Source organism: Phyllobates terribilis, unplaced genomic scaffold, assembly GCF_046119375.1.
Source record: "Phyllobates terribilis strain yellow unplaced genomic scaffold, ASM4611937v1 Scaffold_11__3_contigs__length_659146591, whole genome shotgun sequence".
Lineage (NCBI taxonomy): Eukaryota > Metazoa > Chordata > Amphibia > Anura > Dendrobatidae > Phyllobates > Phyllobates terribilis.
In genome coordinates this window covers 156,606,392-156,626,096 of record NW_027362771.1, presented here as the reverse complement: position 1 = coordinate 156,626,096, position 19,705 = coordinate 156,606,392, and positions in this window count along the sequence as shown.

The following is a 19,705-nucleotide window of genomic DNA, read 5'->3' as shown; positions in this document are numbered from 1 at the left end:
CACACATCACCATCAATGAGTTTAACTGACAAACAAACAAATTCTTCCCTTATCACTCCTAAACACTTTTTGCATAATAATTTGGAACGCGGTGTACATGTGCTTTTCCACAAAACACCAGTGGTTCACGTAGTGAATCTTACAGTTCTAACTTGCCAACCGTGGTCTGTATGGAATTGTTCAATAAAGGGCCCAAAATTAAGATAACATAGATGGGAGAGGTCTCTATGAATAGGAATTCCTAAGTATTTGATACCCTGTGAGGGCCAGGCAAAGGGAAAGTTGGACTGGATGGAATCCTATATGGATTTAGGGAGGGAGACATCGAGGGCCTCAGACTTCGCTGCATTGATTTTAAAATTTTACCATGTAACAAAGTGATCTATTTCAGCCATAACAGCAGGGATGGATATATGTGATTGAGTGATATATACTAGGACATCATCAGCAAATAGAGAGCACTTGTACTCGGTGCCTCCCACCTCAATCCACCTAATATTGGGGTTATGGCGAATTGATGAGAGCAGGTGCTCCGTCACTAGGATGTATAAGAGAGGGGACAGAGGACATCCCTGCCTTGTCCCATTGGTGATTGTGAAAGGTGATGAAAATGTTCTGACGCACCCCCTGGGCCTTGGGACACCCGGAGCCGGACCCTTTTTGGTGGATGCTGGTGGTTGTAGTCTTCATGGCGGCGATCCGGTTCCGTGGCTCAGGGCGGTCAAACCAGTGGCGGAACTATTTATGTGGTTTTGATGTTTAAATGTCCGACTACGCCACCCGTGGATTGCGGTCAGAGTGAACCGCCGCTACAGGGCAGACCGCTAAGGCTGGTGTTGTGGGTGCAGCAGAGCGTAGCATAACTCCCCACGGGAGGAGTATAGACTCAGGGCAGTGTATGCGGAGGATGGGGGTGATGGTGCAGGGCAGCAGCAGTAACGACACGGAGTCAGTGATGCAGTTCAGGGCCTTTACTCACAGTTCTTATTATCCAGACCACGTCTGCAGGTAACGGCTGCCCACGTCGTACTGTGCTCACCAGGTGAGGGGCTCAGACAACTCCCAGATAACTTTGGAGCGCTTCACAGGACCCCCTTTGTGTGTCCTTTGTCTGGCCTTTCTTACCAACACTTCTGTCCGGCTGCCTCGGGCCTCCTCTTGGTAAACTTGGCGCCAGTTTCCCTGACCCTATGTGGTGCCTTCCTAGCGGGTGGAGCAAGGGGCTGCGCCACATAAAATGTCAGAGCCTCCGGTTTCTAGCTGAGGGTCGTTTCCTGCCTCCACTAGTTCGGGGACCGGTCTCCCCCTTTGGCCTGACCCCTCCACGCAGGTGGATTCGGGCGTGCGGTGGCGACTCGCCCGTCCGCACCCCTGGGATCCCTTCATTCCTCGTTCCTGGAGCCTTCTCCGCTCCTCTTCCTTCCTTCTCCCTCTTGCAGGCCTGGGCCTCTGTTACTAGGCCCGCCTCCGGAGCAGAGCTCATGCAGAGCCCCTGCTCCCTGCCACTTCTGCTCAGACTTCTCTGCACTGAACTAAGATGGTGCCCACCTTTTATACTCCCTTCTCAATGCACCCAGGAACTGCTTCCTCCCTGCTCCTGCACTGCAGGGTTCCCCTTCCTCAGTGTTCCCTCCCCCCACTCCAGCCAGGGACAGGGACTGTCGTGCCCATCTCAGGGGCATATTGGTCGCCCTGCCCCACGGCAATGTGGTGTAATGCATGCAGGTGTCGGGTCCTGATCCACACTCCATCCTTATCTGAGAGTGAGATATCACACCTCTGGGTGAGGTGCAATACGTCTGTAGCAACCGAGCCCTCGGTGCTACAGTTCCATTTATCTTCAGCCTAGGTGACGTATTGTGATACAGGGCCGTGATTTTGGCTATAAAAGGGTCCCCTAGACCCCTACCCCAAGCTTTTTAAGAGAATCATATATGGCGTGCCAGGAGACTCTATGGAATGCTTTCTCAGCATCCAACGAGAGTATCTACTTACAAATTTTTAACTGCATCTAGCCCAGGAAATACTTTGTGCCTAGTAGCAGTGTCTGCTAGTCAGCGGATTATCCTGGCTGTTAAGCAAGCTACACCACCTGTAGTTTGGACACTTAATTTTTTCAAAGGAAATGCTTCGGGACCACGGGATACTTAGTGAAGAGCATCAGGAGGCACCCCAAGGCATAGGGGCTGGGACTGGCAGTAGGATGCCTTGCGGTGGACAGCCGAGCTCGATCCTTATAAAAGCTTTTTAACTGCAGCAGCTTTAGTGGACGCTACTGGAGCTGGAATTACGCGGCTGCTGGCATGAGACTTGCCCTCCAATAGATCCTTGTAAATGGATTTAAAGTGTATTCATTCAAATTAGAGGGACAATTTAAATTAAAAAGCTTAGAGCTGCCTCCACCACAGGGGGGCTCTCTCGACCCACCAGCGGACAGGCACCAGTATTGGGAGAGGGGGGCTGGCCGTCAGGGTTCACCGCGGCTCTGGCACAAACCCGGCGACACGGAGGTGGCACGGGCAGGAGCGGACTGGCCGTCTCGGCTTCTCACTTTTTGGATTTTAGAAGGGCATGACATGCCTATATCTGTGTCTCCCCCTCCTTTTACTCCTCCACCTCTTTTCTTTTCGCATGACTATATGTACTTGTCACTTTTCCATGTGTTAGTTGTGTCTTCTGAGCAGTTTGTCAGCTTTTGGACACCTTTGAAGGTGTTTTCTATGTGTTTCTATGTGTTTTTGTTTGCCTGCCATTGGTTTTAACGGTGTTCGAAGGTGTTCGACGAACAGTTCGACGAACAGTTCGGCGAACACACGGGTGTTCGACGAACCGAACCGAACTCGAACACTACGGGGGTGGCTCAACACTACTCTTAACCTTCAGTTACTCATGACAAAATACTTACACTATTAGTCACATGGAGTCCATGGGACCCCAGTTTTCATATAGAAAAATAAACAACATATATTAAAGAAGAATTTTTACTTTATTTAGGAACTTAAGGTACAACATATTAGCTAAACGATAATATAACATTTTTAGTAATCAATAACATTTAAACATCTTATGTACTATCAAAAAAACAAATAATTATTTGGCACAGGAATCACATGTCTTCTTTTGGTGCTCATTGCACATAAATTTCTTGCAATTATCACATTTGGTTTTGTTTTTTTTGGTCATTAGATCTCACACACAAATGACATCGACCTTTTACAGGACTTGAGCTACTTCCAGAACAAGAAGGCTCGATGTCATCATTGAGTCGTCTTTTCAGGAAACGTGGCAAGGTGGAAATTTCTGCTCTTAAACTTTTATGAGTTCTGTTGATAAAAGTTTCAGAAATTCTCTTTGGATGATTTTAGTCTCATTATTCATGTTATAAATAACATAAGCATTTATTGTTTATACACTGAAAAGATGAAATAATATAACCATTGACCATCTCTTGCACCGAGTGACTGAGGAGGGAGGGGCGCCCGAGCTAGGAAGCTACCTACCTTCCATATTTGCAGAAATATGATGAAAACAAACTTGCTTGGGGTTCAATGGACCCCACGCGACTAATTAAAGGTTAAAGTCTGAATATCAGAAGACAGACATCGCCAGGGTTTAGTATATAAAAAGAGTAATGAGGGGTTATGGGTCAGATTTGTTGTGCACTGGGAAAGATTTAGTAAAGAATGACCTTCATGAGTTTGTTGACTGATGTGGGGTAGAATAGACTAACTATTCCAAGGGGTATATTCACACACAGCTTTTTTGATGAGTTTTTTTTTCCTTCGTTTTTCCTGGCAATGGTCATAAAAGTACAGTCAAAATTGCATGCATTTTGGGTGCATTTATGTTGTGGCTTCTGATGCATTTTTTTGGTACTAAGCCATTTTGATCTCAATGGGGAAAAACTGCACTAAATATGCTAAAAGAATTAAAATGCTGCTTTTTGAACAAAAAAGAAAAAAAGACACCACAGGTCAAAAAACACAAGAAAAATTGCACTGTGTTAATGAGACTATAGAAATCTTATAAATTTAGATGTTACTATCAGGCTGGGTGCCCACGTAGCGTTTTTCAAGCGTTTATGCTGCGGAATTTCCGCAGCGTAAACGCTTGTTAAACGCTAGGTAATCCGCCCCCCATGGTCCCCAAGGGGATTCCGCATGTTCTATGCACATGCTGCGGATTTTTCCGCAGCGTTTATGCTGCGTACAAAAATCCTCAGCATGTCATTTAATTTTGCGGTAGCGCAGCGGAACTCCCGCCATTGACTTGCATTGAAACGCATAGAAACCGCGACTGTACATTTCTACAAGCGGCTTCTATGCGTTTCTATGTGCGGATGGTACCCAGTTCTGGAGGAGAGGAGACTCTCATCCAGACCTGGGTACCATTGTACCTGTAAAAAAAGAATAAAATAACAAATAAAGTTATATTCACCTGTCCGGCGTCTTCTCTGAATGCCGGCATCGCTTGAGGACCTGCGGTGACGTCACAGTCATGTGACCGCAGGCCCGTCACCGCTCTGTCTCGCGATATGCCGGCAGCCGGGAACCAGACAGGAACGAGCGCTGCTGCACACACCGGGGCCTCGGGGGTAAGTATAGCTTTATTTGTTTTAATTTTTACGGTTCACACTGTATAAATCCATGCCGTTTGCATGGATTTATATAGTGTGACCTAGTTGTCATGGATTTATATAGTGTGACCTAGTTGTCAAGCACTTTCCAAGTGATGCTATCGCCTGGAAAGCGCTTGTCAATCTGCATGCGGAAACGCATGTGAATCCGCATGTGGATCCGCATGTATTCTGCAGGAAAAACGCATGCACAATCTGCATGCGTTTTTTCTGCCAGGGAGATGCAGAAATGCTGCAGAAATTTTCTGCTTCATTTCTGCATCGTGGGCACATAGCCTAAAAGGCTGTATTTTCTAAAACAAAAGAAAAAGTGCTACATGTGAGCAGAGTGAACAGATCCTAACTGTCCCCAGAAGCTCATGTGTGCAAGGGTAGCAGACATTAGAGGCCAACATAGGCCGTCAAACACCTTTTCTGCATCTAGACTGATTACAGCACTTGAAAGTTCTGTTTGTTGGTGACATCTGTTAGATTAATAAAAGGTCTGCTATTATCACTAGCCTGGTCTTTATTTACCAGATGTGATAGCCACATGTTCAGTATGCCAAATAAAAGGTATCATAACGACAAGATTATTATTTTGTTTTTCCCACTGAGAGCAACCAAATATTTTATATTAGAGATAAGGAAGCTTATTTGAGCTTGGAGATTTACTTAAGCCCTTCTAACAATTCCTCCTGTTAAGGTGCTCTTGGGCCTCCAAGGACAGGTTAAGATGTAGATAATGAAAAAGATGACCATTGGTCTTGTATTGTATAGAGTGGGGAGTTTCAGACTCTTTTAGCCAGACATGAATAGGCATCATTGCAAGGTTCATCTACCACGGCTTAGAGAATCATAACAGCTTCTCCACAACCACCATACAGAGTTCCTACAGTTTGAAACAATTATCAACACTGTATGTGTTGGTGTTTGATGGGGATAGTGTTTGCACAGCTGGTACTGTACAGTAGAGATGAGCAAATGTTTTGATGTTCGGGTTCCGATCCCAACGCCATAGGATTCAATGGGGGGCAAAAAACCCCGCATATACAACACCTTCAAACGGGTCCAAAAGCTGCCAAAACACATCAAATTAGGGGTAAACACCAGGAAAGTATCATCAATTGACCCAGAGTACAAGTACTATAATTATTATTATTACTACAGCGACATTTATTCCGTGACACTTTACATGTGAAAAATGGTCACCAACTGGTATAAGAGGAGAGAGGACCCTGACCGCGAGGGCGCACAAATAATCTACAAGGGATGGGTGAGGATACAGTAGGTCAGGGTACAGCTAGTCGTGCAGCGGTATGCTGGAGCGAGGGTTACTGCAGATTGCACGCTTGTCACAAGAAGTGGGTCTTCAGCTTCCTTTACAAGGTTTCAACGGTGTAACATCCCTGGCAGTGTGCTGGCATGGTTTACCACCTCCCACCATGCAAGACCGCCATACGTCCCCAGCCTATTGTTGTGAGTCACTGGATACTTAAACCCCCTCCACCCATTAGGAGGTGTCTGAGCAACACTTTCTTTCAGTGTGTTCTGTGCAACTGAGTTGCCAGGTCCTGTTCTGTATCTTGTCTGTTTCCGCCACCCTGGGGGCTGAGTACCCAGGCCTGTTGCCTGTATCTGTGACTTCTAGTCTGTTTCCGCCACCCTGGGGGCTGAGTTCCCAGGCTCGTTCCTGTATCTTGTTGCTGGTTCAGTTCCTGTCTGAACAGTGTCCTAGCCCGTTACTTGTTTGTCTCTATGTTCGTATCTTTCCTTTTCCTGCAGTGTCTGAACCTGCACCTAACTCCAACTCGTTGTCTCTGTACTTCTGTTTGTGAGTTTGGTGTCCTGCGGGTTTTGCTCTGCTCTGCTTGTCTACCACACCTGCGGGTTTTCCTCTGCTCTGCTTGTCTACCGCACCTGCGGGTTTTGCTCTGCTCTGCTTGTCTACTGCACCTGCGGGTTTTGCTCTGCTCTGCTTGTCTACCGCACCTGCGGGTTTTGCTCTGCTCTGCTTGTCTACCGCACCTGCGGGTTTTGCTCTGCTCTGCTTGTCTACCGCACCTGCGGGTTTTGCTCTGCTCTGCTTGTCTACTGCACCTGCGGGTTTTGCTCTGCTCTGCTTGTCTACCGCACCTGCGGGTTTTGCTTTGCTCTGCTTGTCTACCACACCTGCGAGTTTTGCTCTGCTTTGCTTGTCTTGTCTACCGCACCTGCAGGTTTTGCTCTGCTCTGCTTGTCTACCGCACCTGTGGGTTTTGCTCTGCTCTGCTTGTCTTCCGCACCTGCGGTTTTGCTCTACTCTGCTTGTCTACCGCACCTGCGGGATCTGCTCTAATTTGCTTGTCTACCGCGCCTGCAGGTTTTGCTCTGCTCTGCTTGTCTACCGCATCTGCGAGTTTTGCTCTGCTCTGCTTGTCTACCGCACCTGCGGGTTTTGCTCTGCTCTGCTTGTCTACCGCACTTGCGGGTTTTGCTCTGCTCTGCTCGTCTACCGCACCTGCGGGTTTTTCTCTGTTCTGCTTGTCTGCCGCACTTGCGACTCCGTTCCTGTATCCCAGTCTGTACTGGTCCCTATCCTGCCTGCGTTCCTACCTGCCAGTACGCACCTGTCTGTCTACCAGCCATGCCTGCTAGTATCCACCTGTCTGCATACCAGCCGTGCCTGCCAGTACCCATCTATCTGCATACCAGCCGTGCCTGCCAGTACCCACTTGTCAGTATGCCAGTCTAACCTGTCTGTTCCTGCATTCCCCGGTGTGGGTCAACAGCTGTGACCGGGGTCTGACCTGGAGTAGCACTGGTCCCTCTGCTCGGTTCCTCCCTGGTCACGGAGTCGATCGAGCCGCCGTGCGACCTTGGTCAGACCGAGTTGATACTTAGTCATGCCCCTCCAGGCACTCGTCGGTTCATGGTCTAGTGGGATCACTAACCACGCTCACGCCAGTCAGTCCGGGCATGTGCGTAACAAACGGTAGGCGACAGTCTGATGTGTTGGGGTACAGCGATACACAGTAGGTGAGATGCACGGGACAAATCTGCTGAGAGCCTAAATCACAGTAAGCTTCCAGGAGCTCACAACTGAGCAGATTGACCCATGCACCAATTAGTATGAAGGCAAAAGGCATCTAATGACTGCAGGAGTGGGAGGAATCAGAAGCTGCGGCCTTCTGGCTTCTCTCTGTCACCGTAAACCCTTGACACCTTGCAAGCTTCAACACAATGTTCACAAGGTAGACAGCAGTGGTGGTCAGTCTCCTAGACAATGAGCTAACTCCTTTATGATGATAGAGGCCACCATCTCCTTAGCTTGCTGCTGGTACATTTCTGTGGGAATGAGCTCGTATACAACCAGCTTGGAATATTTCCAGTGAATTATGACACAATGCCATGGTATTAGCAGCACACCCAGTACCAGAAGTGAAGCCATCCACAATTTCCTTCTCAGGAATTTTATTTGGCAGACTGAGTGGCTGCCCAAACATTAGTTTCTCACAAAGGAGCTCAAGACACTGAGTGGCTGTAGGTGCAAGTTTCTCCAGCATGTTAGATATCAGAGCCGGGAGAACAGAGAGAGCAGCATGGTGGCTCAATGGTTAGCACTGCAGCCTTGCAACACTGGAGTCCTGGATTCAAATACCACCAAGGACAACATCTGCAAGTGATTTGTATGTTTTCCCCGTGTTTGCGGGGGCTTCCCCCAGGTTCTCCGGTTTCCTCCTCAGTAAAAAAGCAGCCATACAGGAGTGTTCACAAAATTAGGGCCTGACACCACCATTTCCGTGGCCAACATATTGGAGATGGTGGAGTTCAACCTCTTAGCTTTGTCATGTGTAGGAGAAACAATCTTTTACGTGACCACAACTATGGGTCTGAGGGCTGGCTGCTGTGCTGAGAGAGGGCAGAGTATGGTGAAACGGACAAACTACTGGACCGTGAGTGAGATGCAGGCGGAGATGTGATGGGCTCTCACTCAGCCTGACTGGAGTGGGTAAAGAACCGGAGGTTCTGAGCTGGAAGACCTGCGTGACAATACTTGGCACGGTAACAGAGGAGAAGGAAGAAGCAGCAGATGTTGTTGATGGGGCGGCTCATGATTGTTGAGGTCCGCATTTTATCGCAGTGAGATTGCCAGAGTAACGCATGTTGATTGTGCATTTGAAGGTTCATGCATGTAGTAGTCAAATTAATGCACTTTTTCACTCTACTGAGTTTGTTCTCGCAAAGTTTGAAGATAATGTGAGTTGGCTCATCTTTTGCGGTCTCAAAAAAGGCCCAGGCTAGGCAACCCTTGCCGCCCCTGCGAGCTGCAGACTCAAGACCACCTCAGGCCACAGCCACAGTTGTGCCTAAGGATGCATTGCTCGTCGCGTTTGCATCACTCCGTGTGTGCGCCATAGGACGCAACGTAACCTCCTTGTCTTCCTCCTCCTCCACCTCCTCAGATGAGTAGTGTTGAGCCACCCCCGTAGTGTTCGAGTTCGGTTCGGTTCGTTGAACACCCGTGTGTTCGCCGAACTGTTCGTCTAACTGTTAGTCGAACACTTTCAAACACCGTTAAAACCAATGGCAGGCAAACAAAAACACATAGAAACACATAGAAAACACCTTCAAAGGTGTCCAAAAGCTGACAAACTGCTCAGAAGACACAACTAACACATGGAAAAGTGACAAGTACATATAGTCATGCGAAAAGAAAAGAGGTGGAGGAGTAAAAGGAGGGGGAGACACAGATATAGGCATGTCATGCCCTTCTAAAATGCAAAAAGTGAGAAGCCGACACGTTCAGTCCGCTCCTGCCCGTGCCACCTCCGTGTCGCCGGGTTTGTGCCAGAGCCGCGGTGAACCCTGACGGCCAGCCCCCCTCTCCCAATACTGGTGCCTGTCCGCTGGTGGGTCGAGCGAGCCCCCCTGTGGTGGAGGCAGCTCTAAGCTTTTTAATATAAATTGTCTCTCTAATTTGAATGAATACACTTTAAATCCATTTACAAGGAACTATTGGAGGGCAAGTCTCATGCCAGCAGCCACGTAATTCCAGCTCCAGTAGCGTCCACTAAAGCTGCTGCAGTTAAAAAGCTTTTATAAGGATCGAGCTCGGCTGTCCACCGCAAGGCATCCTACTGCCAGTCCCAGCCCCTATGCCTTGGGGTGCCTCCTGATGCTCTTCACTGAGTATCCCGTGGTCCCGAAGCATTTCCTTTGAAAAAATTAAGTGTCAAAACTACAGGTGGTGTAGCTTGCTTAACAGCCGGGATAATCCGCTGACTAGCAGACACTGCTACTAGGCACAAAGTATTTCCTGGGCTAGATGCAGTTAAAAATTTGTAATTAGATACTCTCGTTGGATGCTAAGAAAGCATTCCATAGAGTCTCCTGGCACGCCATATATGATTCTCTTAAAAAGATTGGGGTAGGGGTCTAGGGGACCCTTTTATAGCCAAAATCACGGCCCTGTATCGCAATACGTCACCTAGGCTGAAGATAAATGGAACTGTATTACCCTGAGGGCTCGGTTGCTACAGAGGTATTGCACCTCACCCAGAGGTGTGATATCTCACTCTCAGGTAAGGATGGAGTGTGGATCAGGACCCGACACCTGCATGCATTACACCACATTGCCGTGGGGCAGGGCGACCAATATGCCCCTGAGATGGGCACGACAGTCCCTGTCCCTGGCTGGAGTGGGGGGAGGGAACACTGAGGAAGGGGAACCCTGTAGTGCAGGAGCAGGGAGGAAGCAGTTCCTGGGTGCATTGAGAAGGGAGTATAAAAGGTGGGCACCATCTTAGTTCAGTGCAGAGAAGTCTGAGCAGAAGTGGCAGGGAGCAGGGGCTCTGCATGAGCTCTGCTCCGGAGGCGGGCCTAGTAACAGAGGCCCAGGCCTGGAAGAGGGAGAAGGAAGGAAGAGGAACGGAGAAGGCTCCAGGAACGAGGAATAAAGGGATCCCAGGGGTGCGGACGGGCGAGTCGCCACCGCACGCCCGAATCCACCTGCGTGGAGGGGTCAGGCCAAAGGGGGAGACCGGTCCCCGAAACTAGTGGAGGCAGGAAACGACCCTCAGCTAGAAACCGGAGGCTGTGACATTTTATGTGGCGCAGCCCCTCGCTACACCCGCTAGGAAGGCACCACATAGGGTCAGGGAAACTGGCACCAAGTTTACCAAGAGGAGGCCAGAGGCAGACGGACAGAAGGGTTGGTAAGAAAGGCCAGACAAAGGACACACAAAGGGGGTCCTGTGAAGCGCTCCAAAGTTATCTGGGAGTTGTCTGAGCCCCTCACCTGGTGAGCACAGTACGACGTGGGCAGCTGTTACCTGCAGACGTGGTCTGGATAATAAGAACTGTGAGTAAAGGCCCTGGACTGCATCACTGACTCCGTGTCGTTACTGCTGCTGCCCTGCACCATCACCCCCATCCTCCGCATACACTGCCCTGAGGCTATACTCCTCCCGTGGGGAGTTATGCTACGCTCTGCTGCACCCACAACACCAGCCTCAGCGGTCTGCCCTGGAGCGGCGGTTCACTCTGACCGCAATCCACGGGTGGCGTAGTCGGACATTTAAACATCAAAACCACATAAATAGTTCCGCCACTGGTTTGACCGCCCTGAGCCACGGAACCGGGTCACCGCCACGGAGACTACAACCACCAGCATCCACCAAAAAGGGTCCGGCTCCGGGTGTCCCAAGGCCCAGGGGGCGCGTCAGAACATTTTCATCACCTTTCACAATCACCAATGGGACAAGGCAGGGATGTTCTCTGTCCCCTCTCTTATACATCCTAGTGACGGAGCACCTGCTCTCATCAATTCGCCATAACCCCAATATTAGGTGGATTGAGGTGGGAGGCACCGAGTACAAGTGCTCTCTATTTGCTGATGATGTCCTAGTATATATCACTCAATCACATATATCCATCCATGCTGTTATGGCTGAAATAGATCACTTTGTTACATGGTCAAATTTTAAAATCAATGCAGCGAAGTCTGAGGCCCTCGATGTCTCCCTCCCCAAATCCATATAGGATTCCATCCAGTCCAACTTTCCCTTTGCCCGGCCCTCACAGGGTATCAAATACTTAGGAATTCCTATTCATAGAGACCTCTCCCATCTATGTTATCTTAATTTTGGGCCCTTTATTGAACAACTCCATACAGACCACGGTTGGCAAGTTAGAACTGTAAGATTCACTACGTGAACCACTGGTGTTTTGTGGAAAAGCACATGTACACTGTGTTCCAAATTATTATGCAAAAAGTGTTTAGGAGTGATAAGGGAAGAATTTGTTTGTTTGTCAGTTAAACTCATTGATGGTGATGTGTGTCAGGGCTCTTTATATCACTGTAAGCAATTGCAGACACCTGTGCTAATTAGTTTGGCAGGTGTGTCCAATGAAAGGCAAGACTAATTAAGAAGGCTGTCTCACATTATTAAGCAGCCTACATTTTCTGCCAAAATGGGAAAGAAAAAGGATGTGTCGGCTGCTGAGAAGCAACAAATTGTGGAGTGTTTAGGTCAAGGCATGACTACAATCAACATTGTGCGATGATCAGGATGAAGTGTCTTGGCAATCAAGAAGTATGTAGCTGATTCACAGTACACACGTGTGCGTGCTGATAAGGGCAAATTGAGGACTCTTTCCTACAAGCAATTACATCAGGTTAAAAGAGCAGCGGCAAAAAAGCCTTGTCATAGCAGCAGACAAGTTTTTGAAGCTGCTGGTGCCTCCAACGTCCCCCGAACAACAAGATGCAGGGTCCTTCAGAGGTTTGCAGCTGTGCATACGCCATCCTGTCGACCTCCTCTATCCACTTCACACAAGCAGAAACGGCTCCAGTGGGCCAAACATTACATGAAGACTGATTTCAAAACTGTTTTGTTCACGGATGAGTGCCGTGCAGCGCTCGATGGTCCAGATGGATGGAGTGGAGGATGGCTGGTTGATGGACACCCCACGCAAACACGGCTACAGCGCCAACAAGGAGGAGGTGGAGTAATGTTTTGGGCTGGAATCATGGGGAGAGAGATTGTCGGCCCCTTTAGGATCCCTGAAGGCGCTAAAGATGAACTCCATAATGTATGTGGATTTTCTCAAACAGCACTTCCTGCCATGGTTCAAGAAGAAGAACCGTGTATTTCACAGCAAGATCATTTTTTTGCATGATAATGCACCATCTCATGCTGCACATAAAACATCTGCATCTCTGGCTGATATGGGCATAAAAGGGGACAAATTTATGGTGTGACCCCCATGCTCCCCTGACCTCTACCCCATTCAGAACCTCTGGAGCATCATCAAAAGGAGTGTCTATGATGGCGGGAGGCAGTTCACATCTAAGCAACAGCTCTGGGAGGGTATTCTGTCCTCATGCAAAACAATTGAAGCAGAAACCATCCAAAACCTGACAAATTCAATGGACGAGAGAGTTCAGAAGCTCGCTTCGAACAAGGGGTCCTATGTGAAAATTTAACATCACCTAGAATAACGTTTTGAGTTGAAAACTGTTTGATTTCAGTTTCTAGTAACCTGCTAATGCTTATAATTTCAAAAATGACCATTTTTTGGTCTTTATTAAAATGAAAAGGTTGATCGAAAAGTTTGGCGGATCTAAGAGTGTGGCAACCCAGTAGTCATGATTACTTCGAATTCTGACAATATAAGGGTCATGTTGCAGGTAGTGCAGCAAGAAGGCACTTATGTGTCTTGCGCATCTCGGAGCCCCAAAATTATTTTCCGGGCAAGATGCAGCTAAAAATTATTATTAATTTTAAATCTGGTGGAGCTTAGTATAGATGGCCTAATAGGATCAGTGCTGCACACTGCTACAAAGCCCAAATTATTTTCCAGCCAAGATACAGATAAACATGATTAGAAATTTTAAATCTGGTGGAGCTTATTATAGATGGCCTAATAGAATCAGTGCTGCACACTGCTACAAAGCCCAAATTATTTTCCAGCCAAGATACAGATAAACATGATTAGTAATTTGAAAGCTTAAAACGGTTGGTAGGGTGATTTTAACCAATCATCCATCTTTTACTCTCCCCAGGATGACACAGGGGTAGAAAAGTCGTTTCGGATCCATGATTTGTTCATCTTTATGAACGTGAGTCTGTCTACATTATCAGTGGAGAGCCGCGTGCGCTTATCTGTCAGCACACCACCAGCAGCGCTGAACACACGTTCAGACAGAACGCTGGCTGCGGGGCATGACAAGATCTCCAAGGCGTAAGTGGCTAGCTCCGGCCATTTATCCAGATTGGAAGCCCAAAAAGAGCAAGGGTCCAGTGACACAGTCATGGCTTCAATGTTTACTTGGAGATACTCCTGTACCATCGTCTCTAGGCGTTGACTATGTGTCAGACTTCTTGTCTCCTGTGGCCTTGCAAAGGATGGGCTAAAAAAGTGGTGAAATGATTGCGCAAAATTGATGTTACCAGCAGATACTGTGGTTCTGTTATGGTTTGAGTGCTGAACACTTGACGGTCCCACGGTTGGCAAGTTGGAACTGTGAGATTCACTACGTGCACCACTGGTGTTTTGTGGAAAAGCACATGTAAGATTCTGCAACAGTCTCTGCTGATACTCCTGCATGCGTACATCCCTTTCTATGGCAGGAATAATTTCTGCAAATTTACTTTTGTACCGGGGATCTAACAGTGTGGCAACCCAGTAGTCAGGATTATTTCTAATTCTCCCAATTCGAGGGTCATGTTGCAGGTAGTGCAGCAAGAAGGCACTCATGTGTGTTGCGCATCCAGGAGCACCAAGTCCCTGTTGTGTTGGTGGCGAGGTAACAATCATGCTTCCTTCCTCTGTCCTCTCCCCCCAACCTCGCACAACAGAAATGTGATCAAGGTCTCCCTAATCTGATGAGTCTTCCATCAGTTCGTCCTCCACTTCTTCCTGGGCTCCTGCACCTTCCTCACTAGTTTGGCTGCTACCATGCGCCCTGGTAAAACCATCTCCCCCACCCTCACATGCCTGCCGCCTTGGTGCTGCCGACCGTCTGGACCTTGCAGATGTTAGCCCTTCCGCATACAACTCCTCCTCCTCTACTTCCTCCACCTCCTCTTGTGCCACCACCTGACTCCGAATTCTGTTTAACATGTGCTCCAGCATGTAAATCACCGGAATAGTCATGCTGATAATGGCATCGTCAGCACTAAACATCTGCGTCGCCATTTCAAAACTGTGCAGAAGGGTGCATAGGTCCCTGATCTGAGACCACTCCTCCAGCGTGATTTGCCCCACATCTGGATCTCGTTGGCCCAGGCTATACGTCAGAACGTATTGCACCAGGGCTTGTCGGTGCTGCCACAGTCGCTGCAACATGTGCAGAGTTGAATTCCACCGGGTAGGCACATCGCATTTTAGCCGGTGAAGTGGCAGGCCCAACGACTTCTGTAGAGATGTAAGTCGCTGAGCTGCAGGATGCGAACGGCGCAAGTGAGCACACAGCGACCGTGCCCTCTGCAGAAGGCCATCTAGTCTGGGATAGTGGGCTAAAAATTGCTGGACAACCAGGTTCAACACGTGAGCCATACAAGGCACGTGTGTGACATTGCCCCGGCGAAGGGCCGCACCCAGGTTTGCAGCATTGTCGCACACGGCCTTCCCTGGTTTCAGTTCCAGTGGAGACAACCATTCATGAAATTGGTTCTCCAGAGCTGACCACAACTCCTCAGCTGTGTGACTCACATTTCCCAGACATTTCAAAGTAAAAACCGCCTGATGACGTTGAGCCCTACTGCCAGCATAGTAAGGAGGTGTGCAGGATCCCTTCTGCGCAGTTAGAAAGCTTGTGGCATGACCAGACAGGCTTTGGGTGCAGGTGGAAGACCGAGAGGAGGTTGAGGAGGCAGAAGCAGTGGAGGAACTTTGATATAAAGAGGATTGACGCACAACTCGTGGGGACGGCAAGACTTGGACAGCAGCCCCTTGTCCTGCTGTCACCATAGTTACCCAGTGCCCAGTCAGCGACATGTAACGCCCCTGTCCATGCCTACTCGTCCAAGTGTCTGTGGTGAAATGCACCCTGTCACACACAGAGTTTCTCAAAGAAGCGGTGATGTTGTGTGCGACATGCTGGTGGAGCGCAGGCACACCTTTCTTTGAGAAGTAGTGCCGACTGGGCATCTGGTACTGGGGCACTGCGACGGACATAAGGTCTCGAAAATCCTCTGTGTCCACCAGGCGGAAAGGCAGCATTTCTGTAGCCAAGAGCTTGCAGATGGTGAAATTCAACCTCTTAGCTTTCTCATGGCTAGGAGGAAATGGTCTTTTACTTGTCCACATGTGAGGGACCGAGGGCTGGCTATTGTGCTTAGACGGGGTTGATAAGGGTGTCCCCGGCAAACTGCCGGTCTGTGAGGAAGATGCAGGCGGACATGTTAGGTTGCCTTGATCCAAAGGTGGTGCTATCGATGTCGGACAGTGCTCAACACCAGCTGGTGTTACCACATCCAAAGAAAATGATGACCTGCCAATCACGCTGGCTGTTGCGGGTAAAGAGGTGGCAGGTCTGCCCCCCAAAACAGGTGTGACTGCTGTCCCCCCAGTCACAGAGGATGAAGAGGCCACGGATGCACAAGATATGGCAGACGGTGGTTGGCCCGGCCGGCTAGGCCGCATTGTAGCACACTGAGCTTCCCACTGCAACTTATGCTTCATGTCCATGTGCCGGTTCATGCATGAAGTACTCAAACTATGTATTTTTTGGCCTCTACTTAGCTTTTGCTGACAAATGTTACAGATAACACGAGTTGGGTCATCTTTATCGATCTGAAAAAATGCCCAGGCTATGCAAGGCTTAGCACCCATGCGACCTGAAGAGCCACCACGACTTGTGGTGAGAGGCAGAGTTGTGTTTGAGGATGCAGTTGTTGACGTGCTTCCAGTACTACGTCTCTGTCCAGGAAGGCGCAACCTGACCTCGTCGTCACTAGCATCTTCCTCCACCTCCTCTGCTGACCTCATCTCTTGGCTGACTGTGGGTTGACAGTAAGTGGGATCTCCAACCTCATCATCATCACCCTGTGCGTTATCACACCCGTCGTCCTCAGAGCCAACCTGTTCCTGCCCTGACAAAAAACTAAAGTTGTCGCTCCAATCAGGTATTTGAGTCTCATCATCGTCTTCCTCATTGTCTCCACCAACAGGAGTTACAGTTTGGGAATGAGGGTCTACATTATGGTCAGAACCTTCTGCGTCTGGTCCTGGATCCGACTCATAAAGATTCTGGGCATCAGTGCAGATCATTTCCTCGTCTGGATTCACAGAAGCGCTGGAGTCGACCTCTGATTCCCAGGCTATAGTATGAGTAAACAGCTCTGCAGACTCAACCATCTGTTCTACCTCATACTCAGACGGGCAGCTGGAGATTTGGGAGCTGTGAGGAAGCAAGTGCGATTGGGGTGACACCTTTGAGGACTGGAGTATTTGTGATGTTGAAGTTGATGTGGAGGAGAGCCCACTTAAAGGAGCACTTGATATCCGTTGAAGCACCTGCTGTTTTTGTGCCTCATCTGGAATTTGTAACGATTGGCGTGGCCGTAAGAAAGGGATCTTATCACATTGTCCGCTAAAAGAAGTAGACATTTTAGTTTGGCTGGAAGATGGTCTTTCTTCTGCAGATGTTACTGTTGCTTTAACACCTACCCCACGGACACAACCTTTTTTCCCCTTCCCAACACGCCTATTCCGTTTTCCACCAGCAGCAGGCCTTTTTCCACTCATTTTGGTGGTTAACTAATTCACAACTCTGGAGTTGTTTGCACAAAAAAACAATGGATGGGAACCGAGCAGAGCTGAGTGGCCAATCTGTGGTATTAGGCCAAAACTATTGGCTGGGTTAGATGCAGAAAAAAATTATATTCAATTTGCAACCTGATGGAGGTCAGTATAGATGGACTAATAGAACAAGTCCCACACACAGCTAGAAGCCCAAATATTTTTTCAGAGGTAGATGCAGAAAAAAAAATATTCAGTTTGCAACCTGATGGAGGTCAGTATAGATGGAATAATAGAGAAAGTCCCACACACTGCTAGAAGGCCAAATATTTTTTCAGAGCTAGATGCAGAAAAAAATTATATTCAGTTTGCAACCTGATGGAGGTCAGTATAGATGGACTAATAGAGAAAGTCCCACACACTGCTAGAAGGCCAAATATTTTTTCAGAGCTAGATGCAGAAAAAAAATATATTCAGTTTGCAACCTGATGGAGGTCAGTATAGATGGACTAATAGAACAAGTCCCACACACTGCTAGAAGGCCAAATATTTTTTCAGAGCTAGATGCAGAAAAAAATTATATTCAGTTTGCAACCTGATGGAGGTCTGTATAGATGGATTAATAGAACAAGTCCCACACACAGTAGAAGCCCAATATTTTTTCAGAGGTAGATGCAGAAAAAAATATATTCAGTTTGCAACCTGATGGAGGTCAGTATAGATGGACTAATAGAGAAAGTCCCACACACTGCTAGAAGGCCAAATATTTTTTCAGAGCTAGATGCAGAAAAAAATTATATTCAGTTTGCAACCTGATGGAGGTCTGTATAGATGGATTAATAGAACAAGTCCCACACACAGTAGAAGCCCAATATTTTTTCAGAGGTAGATGCAGAAAAAAATATATTCAGTTTGCAACCTGATGGAGGTCAGTATTAGAGATGAGCGTTGTTCTACTCGAACTGTTCGCCAATCTCAAATTCGAGCTGTTTTGGGCGGTGTTCGAGCCGTTCGGCGAACACGAACAATTTGAGAAAAATTCGGCTGTTCGAGGTTATGTTCGATAACTGTTCGTGCACCAAAATCATAACTGGATTTTTTCTCAGTAATGATGAAAATTAATGTTAATACGCAGTTTGAGTGTACAGCGGGGTGGGGGGAGGGGCAGGGGATGGATCTCTGCAGGAACAATGAAGATCTCCATTTTTTTTTCTCTTTCCCGCATTTGCAGTGGGGAGGTGCAATCTGTCAGCCTATCAGCAGCGCACACACGGAGCGAAGTGCTTTTTTTCACACAAGCAAGGGCATGTGTCATTGGCAGTGTATGTCACATGTCCTTGCCCTATAAGACCAAGCCATTATCCCCGTCGCCACCATTTTCTCACTGCTGCAGCTGCGTGTTAGACGGCACCGCTGTTGCTGTGTGCGCTATACCTTGTTAATTTCAAGCCAATTTTCGCACAAATCTACAGATAGCTTGGGAGTAGGGAATATTTGTGATTGCAGTCCTTTTAAGGACTAGGTTACAGCATTTCCTACGACTTTTATCAGGCAGGTCTGTGCTCTTAAATAGATAGATTGTGGGAGTAAAGACTAATTGTAATTGGAGTCCTTTTCAGGACTAGGTTACATCAGTTCCTATCAGTTTTTGCCAGGCAGGTCTGTGCCAGTGCTGTGCAAGTTTTTTTCACAGCATTTGGCTGAATCCAGCAAAGCTAATCCTTTTTGGCCTATTGCAGAGTGTGTTAGTCAGTGGAGTAGCCTATCTGTGTTGCAAGATATACCACCTGTGTATAGAATACCAATTTTTTTACTGCACCTAGTGAAGTAAAATCTTTTGGGCATAGCATCATTCTATTAGTCCATCTATACTGACCTCCATCAGGTTGCAAATTGAATATAATTTTTTTCTGCATCTAGCTCTGAAAAAATATTGGGCTTCTAGCTGTGTGTGGGACTTGTTCTATTAATCCATCTATACAGACCTCCATCAGGTTGCAAACTGAATATATTTTTTTCTGCATCTACCTCTGAAAAAATATTGGGCTTCTAGCTGTGTGTGGGACTTGTTCTATTAATCCATCTATACAGACCTCCATCAGGTTGCAAACTGAATATATTTTTTTCTGCATCTACCTCTGAAAAAATATTGGGCTTCTAGCTGTGTGTGGGACTTGTTGTATTAGTCCATCTATACTGACCTCCATCAGGTTGCAAACTGAATATATTTTTTTCTGCATCTACCTCTGAAAAAATATTGGGCTTCTAGCTGTGTGTGGGACTTGTTGTATTAGTCCATCTATACTGACCTCCATCAGGTTGCAAACTGAATATATTTTTTTCTGCATCTACCTCTGA